Here is a 10,586-nt window from a genome sequence, read left to right as displayed (position 1 = left end):
CAGGCCTTTATCAAAGTCAGGGTACCATTGAAATCTGGACTTTGGAAATACTCTCTCCAGGAATGGCTGACAGACATTGGGTGCCCTTAGATGTGACAACCATGTGGCCACATCTGGCCATCTAAGGGGGTGCCCATTCTGTTAGAGCCCTGGTTCTTCGACTAAGACCTGGCCTTAGGCTAGTTCTCTTCACAGGACTTTTGTGGCTTTTGAGTCTTTCAAAAACATTCCTGCCAAATCTTGTTGGAGGAGAAGGGGATGATGCTAAGACCAGTGATGGATGGGCCTCCAGAAAAGCTAATTTGACATCGGATGATGTGTTAGCAATCATGTGGCCCCACCACTCAATTTTACTGATGCCAAAATGAGATGTCAAGTGAGTAGTGAGTAGCCCAGGGTCACAGAGTGAGTTAGAGGATCTGCCTTCCCAGCTGGGGCTCCTTCCTTGACAGAAGAAATGAGATGAGGCATTGAGCTTGTTGATTGAAAGCTCAATTGCCTCTCAATTTAATGATCTTTTTCCTCTACCAAAGCTTGTCTTTCTTCCTGATACATGAAAACCTTGAGGCTCCTTCTCTCCTTCCCACCTCTTTCAGAGTCTCCCCAACCTCCTGCATATATTCCATCCTCCCTGATTCGTTGTGTCATACTACACCATTCCCTGACCATGCCTCCTGCTAGTGTTTCCCAGCTTTTAGCACTGGCAAAGATTTTCCAGAAAGCCTTGAAGATGTAGATTCCCTGGCCTACGTGTCAGCCTTCAGATATTCTGGATCTGAAGTTTTCACAGGCATCCTCTGTGATTCTGATGCAGGCGAGCCAGAAATCACACCTTAACACTCCCTATCTCACAATCTCCCACCTCCACTGGGGGCAGTTTTCTGCTTGTGTAATTGAGGTCTTTGGAATTCCCACCTTGCCAATTACTAGCTCATTTGAGCTTGGTCACTCAACATTTGTTGAATGGATACCAGTTCCTATATTCTAAGGGTGTCATGGAAAATTAAAAACACAATGTTCAGAGTAGTAAACAGTAGTTCTGATCATTGGTCGTCTCAAAGAATAGGGCATAAAATTTTCTTCTTTGGCGTAGGTCTGGTCTTAAAAAGTGATGTGGGGAAGATCACAAAACTCTTGAAGTTTAAAGAAATGAATGCCAAAATATGAAGCAAGAGGCTATATAGAGAAAAGAGTGGGATTTTGATTGAGACATTAGATCCAGGAGGTTGAGACGTAAGCCTGATTCTAGGTAGGTGACTTGAGCAAGTCATTTGGTCTATCTGAAGCTCAACTATCTCACCCATAAAATGGAGATGATAATAATGACTGTCCTTACCTACCTGTGAGATTGTGGTGCCAATCAATGGCACCATTGGGATACACCTAAGCATTTTGTGAATTATCAATTTTTGGGAAATATACATAAGTTGTTTTTGCACCAAAAATGCAGGTGCCTAATCCATGGATATTTCTCTCAGGATCAGAATAAAGGGACCAATTAAAAAGCAGATTTTCAGGAAAAACACTGACCAAAAATAGAGCCAGAGATGGATCAGTGTCTCATGTGGTCCAGAAAAGTATTCAATTACTGTCCTTTATTTGTCTGTTTCTCAGAGTTGTAGTATTGCTATATCATGTGAGTAAGGCTTTGGAATTCCTGTTCTAATCTTTAGTAGCAACTACACAACCTGTAATCTCTTCTTTTTCTCTTTGTCAGCCATATCAAGCTCAAACTGTAGGGACCTAAAGTTAAAGCTTCTGGGCAGTGAAAAACACCAAAAATAAACAAAAAATCAAAGACATGGAACAGTCTACCAAGACTTCCTGAATTAATGTTGATAGAAGGTCAAAGGAAGTTTAATAAAAGTGGCATCTGATTTATCCTTGGGGCCCACAAACCTGGCTTTCAAGACTTCTGTGGCCTGTGACTTCACTTGCCTTTACCTCCTGGGTCCATCCTTTGTAAATTCTCTAATCTAGTGAAAGGGTCTGCATGACTTTCCCTATCCATTGTGCACTGTCCAACCACTGCCTTTATTCACATCAGCAAACCACCAGCCCCAATCATGGGTGTCCTCTGCTGTACTGTCACCAACGCTGCCCCTTTCTGCTTTAAGAGTACAAGCTTCCTCTGGAAAGCCTTCTAGAGGCATCAGTACTCTTTGGAGGACCTCTGCCTGAACCATGCATGTGCCCTGGGCTTAGCCTGCCTCGTGTTGCACATTGCCTATTTGGACAGCTGTTTTATAGACTCCAAGACTCCAAGGCCCTCATGACTGTCTTCTTCCTCCTGCATTCCAGGGTCTAAGTGCAGGTCCTGCAAACAGGAGAGCACAAGCATTATTTATTATTGTTGATAGAGGTTCTGAAATGATAGTCTCCCATGATGAGAAAGAGTAAACAGTGATGGATACCACTTTTTTAATCTTTCCATTCCATTTTTTAATTTTAAATTTTTTTGGTATTTTTTTTTATTGGAATTCAATTTGTCAACATATACTGTATGTGCTCATCCCATCAAGTGCCTCCCTCAGTGCCCGTCACCCAGTCATCCCATCCCCACCCACCCACCTCCCTTTCCACTACCCATAGTTCGTTCCCCAGAGTCAGGAGTCTCTCATGTTCTGTCACCCTCTCTGATATTTCCCACTCCTTTTCTCTCCTTTCCCCTTTATTCCCTTTCACTATTTTTTATATTCCCCGAATGAATGAAACCATATAATGTTTGTCCTTCTCCAATTGACTTACTTCACTCAGCATAATACCTTCCAGTTCCATCCATGTCAAAGCAAATGGTGGGTATTTGTTGTTTCTAATGGCTGAGTAATATTCCATTGTATACATAGACCACAACTTCTTTTTTTTTAATAATAAATTTATTTTTTATTGGTATTCAATTTGCCAACATACAGAATAACACCCAGTGCTCATCCGGTCAAGTGCCCCCCTCAGTGCCCGTCACCCAGTCACCCCCACCTCCCGCCCTCCTCCCCTTCCGCCACCCCTAGTTCGTTTCCCAGAGTTAGGAGTCTTTATGTTCTGTCTCCCTTTCTGATATTTCCTACCCATTTCTTCTCCCTTCCCTTCTATTCCCTTTCACTATTATTTATATTCCCCAAATGAATGAGAACATATAATGTTTGTCCTTCTCCGATTGACTCATTTCACTCAGCATAATACCCTCCAGTTCCATCCACGTTGAAGCAATTGGTGGGTATTTGTCATTTCTAATGGCTGAGTAATATTCCATTGTATACATAAACCACATCTTCTTTATCCATTCATCTTTCGATGGACACCGAGGCTCCTTCCACAGTTTGGCTATTGTGGACATTGCTGCTATAAACATTGGGGTGCAGGTGTCCCGGCGTTTCACTACATTTGTATCTTTGGGGTAAATTCCCAGCAGTATAATTGCTGGGTCATAGGGCAGATCTATTTTTAACTCTTTGAGGAACCTCCACACAGTTTTCCAGAGTGGCTGCACCAGTTCACATTCCCACCAACAGTGCAAGAGGGTTCCCCTTTCTCCACATCCTCTCCAACATTTGTTGTTTCCTGCCTTGTTAATTATCCCCATTCTCACTGTTGTGAGATGGTATCTCATTGTGGGTTTGATTTGTATTTCCCTGATGGCAAGTGATGCAGAGCATTTTCTCATGTGCTTGTTGGCCATGTCTATGTCTTCCTCTGTGAGATTTCTCTCCATGTCTTTTGCCCTTTTCATGATTGGATTGTTTGTTTCTTTGGTGTTGAGTTTAAGAAGTTCTTTATAGATCTTGAATACTAGCACTTTATCTGATAGGTCATTTGCAAATATCTTCTCCCATTCTGTAGGTTGTCTTTTAGTTTTGTTGACTTTTTTTTTTTTTTTTCTGTGCAGAAGCTTTTTATCCTGATTAAGTCCCAATAGTTCATTTTTGCTTTTGTTTCTCTTGCCTTTATGGATGTATCTTGCAAGAAGTTGCTGTGGCCAAGTTAAAAAAAGGTGTTGCCTGTGTCCTTCTCTAGGATTTTGATGGATTCTTGTCTCACATTTAGATCTTTCATCCATTTTGAGTTTATCTTTGTGTCTGGTGTAAGAGAATGGTCTAGTTTCATTCTTCTGCATGTGGATGTCCAATTTTCCCAGCATCATTTAATGAAGACACTGTCCTTTTTCCAGTGGATAGTCTTTCCTGCTTTGTTGAATATTAGTTCACCATAAAATTGAGGCCCATTTCTGGGTTCTCTGTTCGGTTCCATTGATCTATGTGTCTGTTTTTGTGCCAGTACCACACCGTGTTGATAATCACAGCTTTGTAATACAGCCTGAAATCCGGCATTGTGATGCCCCGGCTCTGGTTTTCTTTTTTAATATTCCCCTGGCTATTTGGGGTCTTTTCTGAATCCACACAAATCTTAAGATGATTTGTTCCAACTCTCTGAATAAAGTCCATGGAATTTTGATAGGGATTGCATTGAATGTGTAAATTGCCCTGAGTTGCATAGACATTTTCACAATATTAATTCTTCCAATCCACGAGCATGGAATATTTTTCCATCTCTCTGTGTCTTCCTCAATTTCTTTCAGAAGTGTTCTGTAGTTTTTAGGGTATAGATCCTTTACCTCTTTGGTTAGATTTATTCCTAGGTATCCTATGCTTTTGGGTGCAATTGTAAATGGGATTGACTCCTTAATTTCTCTTTCTTCAGTCTCATTGTTAGTGTAGAGAAATGCCACTGATTTCTGGGCATTGATTTTGTATCCTGCCACACTGCTGAATTGTTGTATAAATTCTGGCAATCTTAGGGTGGAGTCGTTTGGATTTTCTACGTACAGTATCATGTCCTCTGTGAAGAGGGAGAGTTTGACTTCTTCTTTGCCAATTCGAATGCCTTTTATTTCTTTTTGTCATCTGATTGCTGAGGCAAGCACTTCTAGTACTATGTCGAATAGCAGTGGTGAGAGTGGACATCACTGTTGTGTTCCTGATCTTAGGGGAAAGGCTCCCAGTGTTTCCCCATGGAGAATGATATTAGCTGTGAGCTTTTTGTAGATGGCTTTTAAATTTTTATTTAAATATTTTATTTATTCCTGAGAGAGAGAGAGAGAGAGAGAGAGAAAGAGAAAGAGAAAGAGAGGCAGAGACACAGGCAGAGGGAGAAGCAGGCTCCATGCAGGGAGCCCAATGTGGGACTCGATCCCGGGTCTCCAGGATCCCACCCTGGGCCAAAGGCGGCGCTAAACCGCTGAGCTACCGGGGATGCCCCATAAGTGGCTTTCAAGATGCTGAGGGACGTTCCCTCTATCCCTACTCTGAAGAGTTTTTGATCAGGAATGGATGCTGTATTTTGTCAAATGCTTTCTCTGCATCTATTGAGAGGAAAATATAGTTCTTGTTTTTTCTCTCGTTGATATGATCTATCACGTTGATTGTTTTATGAATGTTGAACCAACCTTGCATCCCGGGGATAAATCCCACTTGGTCATGGTGAATAATCTTCTTAATGTATTGTTGGATCCTATTGGCTAGTATCTTGTTGAGAATTTTTGCATCTGTGTTCATCAGGGATATTGGTCTATAATTCTCCTTTTTGGTGAGATTTTTGTCTGGTTTTGGAATCAAGGTGATGCTGGCCTCATAAAATGAGTTTGGAAGTATTCTATCCCTTTCTATCTTTCGGAACAGCTTTAGTAGAATAGGTATTGTTTCTTTTTTAAACATTTGATAGAATTCCCCTGGGAAGCCGTCTGGCCCTGGACTTTTACGTCTTGGGAGGTTTTTGATGACTGCTTCAATTTCCTCCCTGGTTATTGGCCTATTCAGGTTTTCTATTTATTCCTGTTCTAGTTTTGGTAGTTTGTGGTTTTCCAGAAATGCATCCATTTCTTCTAGATTGCCTAATTTATTGGCATGTAGATGTTCATAATATGTTTTCAAAATTGTTTGTATTTCCTTGGTATTGGTTATGATCTCTCCTCTTTCATTCGTGATTTTATTAATTTGAGTCTTTTCTCTTTTCTTTTTAAAAAGGGTGGGTAATGGTTTATCTATCTTATTCTTTCAAAGAACCAACTTCTGGTGTTGTTGATCTGTTCTACAGTTCTTCTGGTCTCTATTTTATTGAGTTTTGCTCGAATCTTTATTAAGTCTCTTCTGCTTGGTGTAGATTTTATTTGCTGTTCTTTCTCCTGTTCCTTTAGGTGTAGGGTTAGCTTGTGTATTTGGGTTTTTTCCAAGTTTTTGAGGGAGGCTTGTATTACGATGTATTTCCCTCTTAGAACTGCTTTTGCTGTATCCCAAAGATTTTGAATGGTTGTATCTTCATTTTCATTAGTTTCCGTGAATCTTTTTAATTCTTTTCTAATATCCTGGTTGACCCATTCATCTTTTATTTTTATTTTTATTTTTTTATTTTTTTTAAATTTTTTAATTTTTAAATTTATTTATGATAGTCACACACAGAGAGAGAGAGAGAGAGAGAGGCAGAGACACAGGCAGAGGGAGAAGCAGGTTCCATGCACCGGGAGCCCGATGTGGGATTCGATCCCGGGTCTCCAGGATCACGCCCTGGGCCAAAGGCAGGCGCTAAGCCGCTGTGCCACCCAGGGATCCCCCCATTCATCTTTTAGCAGGATGCTCTTTAACCTCCACGTGTTTGAGTTTCTTCCAAATTTCTTTTTGTGATGGAGTTCCAGTTTCAAAGCTCCAGTTTCAAGTTTCCAGTTTCAATTGTGGTCTGAAAATATGCAGGGGACAATCCCAATCTTTTGGTGTCGGTTGAGACCTGATTTGTGACCCAGTATGTGGTCTATTCTGGAGAAAGTTCCATATGCACTTGAGAAGAATATGTATTCAGTTGCATTCAGATGCAAATTTCTGTATATATCTGTGAAATCCATCTGGTCCAGTGTATCATTTAAAGCTCTTGTTTCTTTGGTGATGTTGTGCTTAGAAGATCTGTCATTTGCAGAAAGTGCCATGTTGAGGTCTCCTACTATTAGTGTATTATTATCTAAGTATGTCTTTACTTTGGTTATTAATTGATTGATATATTTTGCAGCTCCCACATTAGGGGCATAAATATTCATGATTGTTAGGTATTCTTGTTGGGTTGGATAGACCCTTTAAGTATGATATAGTGTCCCTCTTCATCTCTTAGTACAGTCTTTGGGATAAGTTTTAATTTATCTGATATGAGGATTGTTACCCCAGCTTTCTTTTGAGGACCATTTGAATGGTAAATTGTTCTTCAACCTTTTATTTCAGGCTGGAAGTGTCTTTAGGTCTAAAATGAGTCTCTTGTAGACAGCAAATAGATGGGTCTTGCTTTTTTATCCAGTCTGAAACCATGCGTCTTTTGATGGGATCATTTAGCCCATTCATGTTCAGAATAACTATTGAAAGATATGGATTTAGTGTCATCATAATACCTATTCAGTCCCTGTTTTTGTGGATTATTTCTTTGGACTTACTCTTTCTTTTACAGGGTCCCCCTTAATATTTATTGCAGAGCTGGTTTGGTGGTCACATGTTCTTTCAGTTTCTGCCTATCCTGGAAGCTCTTTATCTCTCCTATTCTGAATGAGAGCCTTGCTGGATAGAGTATTCTTGGCTGCATGCTCTTCTCATTTAGAACCCTGCATATATCCTGCCAGCCCTTTCTGGCCTGTCAGGCCACTGTAGAGAGGTCTGCTGTTAATCTAATATTTCTCTCCATATAAGCTAGGGATCTCTTGTTTCTCACTGCTTTAAGGGGATTTTCTCTTTATCTTTGGAACTTGCAAGTTTCACTATTAATTGTCGAGGTGTTGCATGGTTTTTATTAATTTCTGGGGGGAGACCTCTCTATCTCCTGGATCTGAATGCCTGTTTCCTTCCCCAAATTAGGGAAGTTCTCAGCTATGATTTGTTCAAATATGCTTTCTGGTCCTCTGTGCCCTCTTGGCACTCTCTGGAACCCCAATTATATGTAGATTTTTCCTTCTGAGGCTATCATTTATTTCCTTTAACCTTTCCTCATGGTCTTTTGTTTTTCTCTTTTTTCCTTAGCTTCCTTCCTTGCCATCAACTTGTTTTCTATGTTGCTCACTGTTTCTTTCACCTCATTAACCCTCATCGTTAGGACCTCCAGTTTGGATTGCATCTCATTTAATTGATTTTTATTTTTTTAAAAGATTTTATTTATTTATTTATTTATAGAGACACAGAGAGAGAATGAGAGGCAGAGACACAGGCAGAGGGAGAAGCAGGCTCCATGCAGAGAGCCTGACGTGGGACTCGATCCAGGGTCTCCAGGATCATGCCCTGGGCTGCAGGCAGCGCTAAACCACTGCGCCACCGGGTGTGCCCCTTAATTGATTTTTAATTTTGGCCTGATTAGATCTAAATTCTGCAGTCATGAAGTCTCTTGAATCCTTTAGGCTTTTTTCCAGAGCCACCTGTAGCTTTATAATTGTGCTTCTGAATTGGCTTTCTGACATCGAATTGTAATCCAAATTCTGTAACTGTGTGGCAGAGAGAACTGTTTCTGATTCTTTTTTTTTTGTGCGGTGAGTTCTTCCTTCTAGTCATTTTGCTCAGTGCAGAGTGGCTGTATGAGTGGGCTGAGTCCAGAATATCAACCACTACCTAAGTAAATTTCACCTTAGATGATTCTGATGAGGTCAGAGACCAGAAATTGAAAAGAAAGATCAGAACAAAATAAAAGACCGCTAAAGGTAAACACCAATTTTAAAACAAAGTAGTAAAAACTAAGAGGCCAAGAATCCCAAAGAAGAATAAAAAAGAAAAAAGAAAAAGTAAAGAGGAAAAAAGAAGAAAAAAGAAAAAAAGGAGAAGAAAAAAGGGGGAGGCATCAGAGATGGTAGTGGTGACAAAGTTGTAGTGGAGGGAGAATGTAGTCTACCTGAGGGGTCCTAGAGGGTGAGCCTCTTGTTTCTGAGTGTATTTTGTTCTGTATGTTAGAGGATGCCCAATTCTAAATTTATATAAACCGGAAATACTTGTAGAAGTCCCCAACATTGACCACCAAAACATAAATAAGATAAAAGCAGGGGGCAGAATGGGAATGAAGAGAGAATACAATCTCACAGAATGAATGAGTGCGGTATTCCACTTGGTTCTGGGTGCATGTTGGTCATGTTTTAGAAGGTAGCAATTTCCACCACTGTGGAACGAAATGAGGCCTAAAACCCCCCCCAAAACAAATACCCATATCTTGTATATCTCCCCAAATTAAATTGAATACATTGAAGGGAATCCGGAAGTGAAAACTATATCTAAGACATGTAATTGTAGAAATACGAAAGTCAAAAAGGAAACAAAACAAAACAAAAACGAAGAGGTGTGAAATATTGTTAAGGTGGGAAAAGAGAAAATTTACTGGAATTTTTTAGTTTGATATAAAAACTAGTCATAATGGAAAAAGAAAAAGAAAAGAAAAAAGGACCCTCTAGTTCTATATACTATATTCCCTTGGCATTCCCTCGGTCCTGGAGCTTTCCAGTGCTGCGGGGTCAAGAACTTGCTCTTCCCCGTCCTTCCAGCGGGTCTTCTGGGGGAGGGTCTGCTGTGCTGACTCTCAGGTGTGTCCACCTGGGGAGATGCCCCCCCCACCCCCCGCCCCAGGTGCCGGGCTCAGGTGAGCTGTTGCCCCTGAGGCCTCCTCCCCGGAGGCCCCGCCCCTCCCGGTGACCAGGGGAACCAGGAGGAACAGCCCCACCGCGGCCAGGTCTCCGGCTCTGGAGTCAGCTCCGCCCGGGGAACTAGCACAGCTCCCGGCCCCACCGGCCTAGGGGCTCCCGGGGCGGCACGGGGGTGCTGCTCTGCACAGCCTGGGGGGCCGCGGCCCGGCGCCCAGGGCCCTCCCTGCCTCCCCCCGTCCCCGCGGCGGGAGAGGCCTCCCCGTCCCGCGCCCTCCCTGCCTGGCCCCGGCCCCGTGGCCTCCCCGCCCGGCCTGGGGACCACGGGATCCCCGAGCGGCGTCTCCCCAGGCCCCGTGGGCTGTGCGCTCCGGCCCTTGACCCCGACCCCGGGCGGGCGCCCTCCCCGCATGGCGGCCCCGGGCCCGGAGGCTCCCCGCCCGCCGGCCCGCGCTCCCGCCCGCGCTCCCGCCCGCGGCCCCCGCTCAGCGCTTTCCCGCCCGGAAGTCCCGGCGCCGAGCTTCGAGTTCCGCTTCCGGGGCGGGGCTTTCCCGTGCAGGCCCCGCGCTCGCGCTCGCGCTCGCCGCCGCCCAGCGCCTCGGGGCCTCGGGGCCTCGGGGCCTCGGGGCCTCCCCCGCCCGGGCCCTCCGTGCTGTCGGCCTTTCCGTCTCGTTAGCAGCCAGACGTCCTCTCCGCCGCGGCCCGGGCGTTCTCTCTTCAAACCCCAGGTCGACTTGGTAGCGGCTCAGGGCGCCCTGCGAGTCCCCCGGTGAGCCGGTGGGGCCGGGCGGTGCGCTCCCTACTCCTCCGCCTTCCTGCCCCTCACCAGATACCAGCTTTTGAAGAACCTGATGAGGCAAGAATGTGTTAGGGGGAGTGGCTATGTGCGTGGGCCCTGGAATCGGACTAGAAGCCCGTTTCTTGCCTCCAAACACATGTAAGCATTAATTAAAGACGT

General features: G+C 43.7%; 1 long non-coding RNA gene across 5 annotated transcripts in view; it reads left to right on the top strand.

Moving 5' to 3' along the window:
* The first annotated feature begins 10,208 nt into the window (after positions 1-10,208).
* LOC125754022 (uncharacterized) overlaps positions 10,209-10,586 on the top strand; it is an 81,293-nt gene continuing 80,915 nt past the window's right edge. For all 5 annotated transcript variants that reach the window (XR_007407249.1, XR_007407251.1, XR_007407248.1 and 2 more), the window contains exon 1: positions 10,209-10,565. This is a non-coding gene — a long non-coding RNA (uncharacterized LOC125754022). The remainder of the gene's footprint in view (positions 10,566-10,586) is intronic.

The sequence above is a fragment of the Canis lupus genome, chromosome 30 (assembly GCF_003254725.2).
Source record: "Canis lupus dingo isolate Sandy chromosome 30, ASM325472v2, whole genome shotgun sequence".
NCBI lineage: Eukaryota > Metazoa > Chordata > Mammalia > Carnivora > Canidae > Canis > Canis lupus.
This window is presented reverse-complemented; position numbering and strand designations above follow the sequence as displayed.